This window comes from Amblyomma maculatum, chromosome 7 (assembly GCF_055883805.1).
Source record: "Amblyomma maculatum isolate TAMU_Amacu chromosome 7, ASM5588380v1, whole genome shotgun sequence".
NCBI lineage: Eukaryota > Metazoa > Arthropoda > Arachnida > Ixodida > Ixodidae > Amblyomma > Amblyomma maculatum.
The window spans coordinates 94,212,634-94,216,684 of record NC_139350.1 but is presented as its reverse complement, the minus strand read 5'-3'; the positions used below and the strand labels follow the sequence as shown (position 1 = coordinate 94,216,684).

General features: G+C 46.2%; 1 pseudogene; it reads left to right on the top strand.

Annotated features, from left to right (window-relative positions):
* Positions 1 to 431: 431 nt before the first annotated feature.
* Positions 432 to 3,446, top strand: LOC146183974 (uncharacterized; annotated as a pseudogene).
* Positions 3,447 to 4,051: the final 605 nt, after the last annotated feature.

The following is a 4,051-nucleotide window of genomic DNA, read 5'->3' as shown; positions in this document are numbered from 1 at the left end:
TGTGCTATCATAGCCTCCTTTATACACTCAAAGGAAGCTATGGTGCTATGCAGGAGAGGTGGGGGGGCCTTCCCAGACCGGTGTGACTGCGCGGGAGGGGGCAACAGCCCCTTGACCCAACATCACCTAGACGAACTTAAGGCCTCTGCGCTGAGAGCTGACGTCACAGCAACGTCACAAGTATGAGGCCGGTGTCGCGACGCGGCTCTGCTCCTCTGCCGTGGAAGTCGCGACGAGGCGCGAGGAACCGGTCTGCTCCAATCATGCCTTTCTTGAAATCCTGAACGGGAATCCGGGAAGCCACTGCACGTGGTTCCGGCAGGAGCGGTCAGTCGCCTTGCGTGTCCGATGGTGTGCTCACGGCTTATTTGGCTGCCGTCTATTTCTTCTGCGCGCGAGTCCTGTGATGACGTTTTGACATTAACGCAAAAATGCCGAACAAATGTTGCGTGCCTCAGTGCCGAGGTAACTATAAAACGGGACCAAAGGTTCATGTGTTTAAGTTCCCGCAAGATAAAGTGCTGCAGCAATCATGGATACGTGCCATTCCATGAAAAAATTTCGTCCCTTCTGAGCATTGCAGGGTAAGAGATGAATAATTTTTCCATTCGTTCTCTTTTGTAGCTTGAAATTGTAGCACCGCCAAACTTTCAAAATGTTTTGGAGCACCTTCTAAATGTGTATTTAATATTTGATCACGGGTTCCTATTTGTAGCAGGCTGTTACTTATATTAGACAAATATTTGTTTTTTAGGTCTGTGAGCATCACTTCACAGACGACGACATCGTACGAGAGGCGCCATATGTCGACGATCGATGCTACAGGTCGAGTTACGACAGCAGAGTTGTCGCATCTCCGCCTTCGGTCAGGTGCAATTCCATCATTATTTCCAGGCTGCCCTAGTTACCTATCAAGCACAAAGACTAAGAGAGGAGCCAGAGGCGAAGCGAACGCGCCTGGAAGCTGCTTCAATGCAAAGAGCAATTTCTGAGTCAATTCAGACATTTCGCAATGCCGAGGAAGCGGACAAAATCACCACTTTAAGGGACCTTGCTAACGAAGCCAGAAGCCATAAGTCACAGTTCGGGCATATAATTGAGGCCAGGGAGCGTCTCATGTTGGTGCACATCGTAGAGGACGAGGCTCCGTGGATTAAATATTCAGTTGTAGTAAAATCAGACCTCAGTATCACATTGTTCTTTGTGAAGAAGCCGCTCACAAGACTGGGCCCTAACTTGCCCATTCCGAGTGCAGCCAGAAGCATAAGAGAAATAATAGAACTCCTCCAAAACGTTGAGAATTGGGATAAGAGCTTAAAATCAAATTCTGGCGATGCAAACGAAGACATCGGTGACACTATTCGCCTACTGCTGAACAAGTTTTCCACGACACCAGCCGACGACCAAGCCAAAGCGATAGAATTCCTGAGCGAGCAGCTGAACCTGCTTTTTTTTTAAGAAGGAGCGGAGACGATACTCCGTTGAATTCATGGTTTATCGCTGCATTCTTTTTACGGTATCACCGCATGCATATAAGTACATCCGCAGCTATGGATATGTCACCCTGCCCCACCCTATGATCATTTGGCCGATATGTTCGTCATTCGGTATGAACCCAAGGCTGGAACATCATGGTCCTACATTCCTGAATTATGTTACAAAGAGGATCTCGGACCTCGATGATCGCCAGAGCTTCGTTACCTTGATGGTCGATGAAGTCGATATTAAACCATATTTTGATTACAAAGGGGGCAATATAACTGGTGCGGCACTGAATTTATCGGAAGTCGCTACCAGTGCTTTCGTCTTCATGGTACAGAGCATCGCATTCCCTTTCAAGGCAGTGGCCCACATCGTCCCAGTGCACAAAGCCGATGGGGAGTTTCTGCACAATTTACTGAAAGATGTGATATGTGGGCTAGAAAACATTGGCTACAGAGTTTTATGTGTAGTCAGTGACAATCATTCAGTGAACAGAAAGACAATGTCTTAGTTTGCAACGCCGCACACAAATGCAATTTTATATCCGCACCCCTCTGACCCATCAAGGCCTCTCTTTTTTTGTAATTGATCCAGTGCATATACTCAAATGCATCCGAAATAATTGGCTCAACCAAAAAAAACGATTAGCTATGCTTTTATTTTCCTGACTTCAATGAAAATTCCAACCAAACCAGCCTCCACGCATGCGCACAGCATCGTTTGCTACAATCAGAGAAGCTTACAAGCTGGAGAGTGATCAGCTTTTGAGGTACGGTTACTCGCTCTCTAGAAAAGCCTTGTACCCGTCTAGCCTTGAGCGGCAGAATGTGAAGTTCGCCTTGCAGATTTTTAATGACTCCCTGCCACCAGCGCTTCGTGCTCTTGGAGAAACACACAACTTACTCTTTCCTGAAGATACAGCGAGTTTCATTGAAGTTATAGCAAAGTGGTGGAAGGTTGTAAATGTTAAACCCCATGGAAAGGAAAACGACTGAATAACCCATTTCAAGAGCCAGTTTTTCCTTCGGAGGATGACATGAAGGTGGCTTTTCTCTACAACATTTTGGACTGGCTTGATTCTTGGAAAGAAGAATCTCTACAGCGGGGTGCTCACAAAGGAAACCCATGCTTCTCTGCATCAAACAACCCATGCACTGGTTGAAGTGAGCAGGTATTGCTTCGATGAACTGCAGCTTTCACACGTCCTGCTCGGCAAGTTCCAGACGGACAGCTTAGAAGACTGCTTCGGGAAATACAGGCAACTTGCTGGCTCCCAATATTATGTTTCTATTAGGCAAGTTTACGAGAGCGAAACTAAATTACGGCTGCAAAATACTTTTCCCACAATCTGAAGTGCTTGCGGAATGAATAGCTCCTTCGATGAGCAATGGGAAGATCTGCGAAAGCAGATTGAAACACCGCATCCTAGCTGCAACGTTGTAGTTACGAGAGATGCCTTGTCAAAAATAGAAGACGTTATCCCCGTCCTTGTATACGTGGCAGGATATGCAGTCTACGCGACTCTCAAGAAATTAAACTGCACGAAATGTCGGGCAGCATTGACAGTCGACAAGACTATCACTGTCTCTGCAGCTCAAAAATACTATCACTTGGTGAAAGATATAGACTGAGGTGGCCTCATTTTCCCAGCGTTGTTTCCTGTAAATCCTGTTACCCACAACTATGTTGTTGTTGAACAAGTGTCCAAGAAAGCGGAGTTCTTGAGGAACCCAAACCAGCGCCGTCTAGTCACCGAACTCACATTGCAGCCGCTTGCAGATCAAGAGTCATCATATTTTGACATCTGCGAAGATGGGCACACAGTTGAGCTTCTGTTGAAGCATGTGTTGTGGAGCAGTACCAACATTATGCTCAAAAACTTCTGCCGCAAGCTTAACAATGATGTAGCCAATGCAAATGCTAAGGCTAAGGAAAGAAAAGCTGCAACGCTTTCAAGGAAGTGAAAAGTTGTTTGTTTGTTGCAGGTGACTTTTAAATGTATATATTATTCCGTGTCAAGAACAGTGCTACAATAATCGAAATGTAAATAAATGTTTTGTACGTGTAAATCTCTCCACTGATGTCTCAACTTGAGTAAAAACAATCTTTTGCAGCCAACTGTGCTGCTGCCTCATATCCTCGAGCAGTAAAAAAGAAACATGCACGTTCCTCGAAAAAACCGGTGAGGCCCCATCCCTGTGACGTCACTGGAAGAGCACTGAGGCCTTACATTCGTCTAGGTGATGTAGCTTGACCGTGACTGCATTCATGGCGCGTCGTGGTCCTTGTCCGGACAGGACTTTCGCCCCAAAACAAAAACTCTCCCCCCCATCTGAGAGGGAGAGGGGGCCTTGCCGGGGGCGGCAGATGGATGATGATAGGCTGATGGATTGCGTGATCCTGGAACGGGGCACTTTCGGATGCCAAGTTTCCTTTCTATCTGACAACGGCAAGATAAAACTGCCGTTATCACGTAGGATTTCACACATTCTTATTTTACTAACGCGGAACGGTACAAAGGTTTTGTAGAAGTAAATTGGAGCTAGATACCTTAAAATATATCACATTT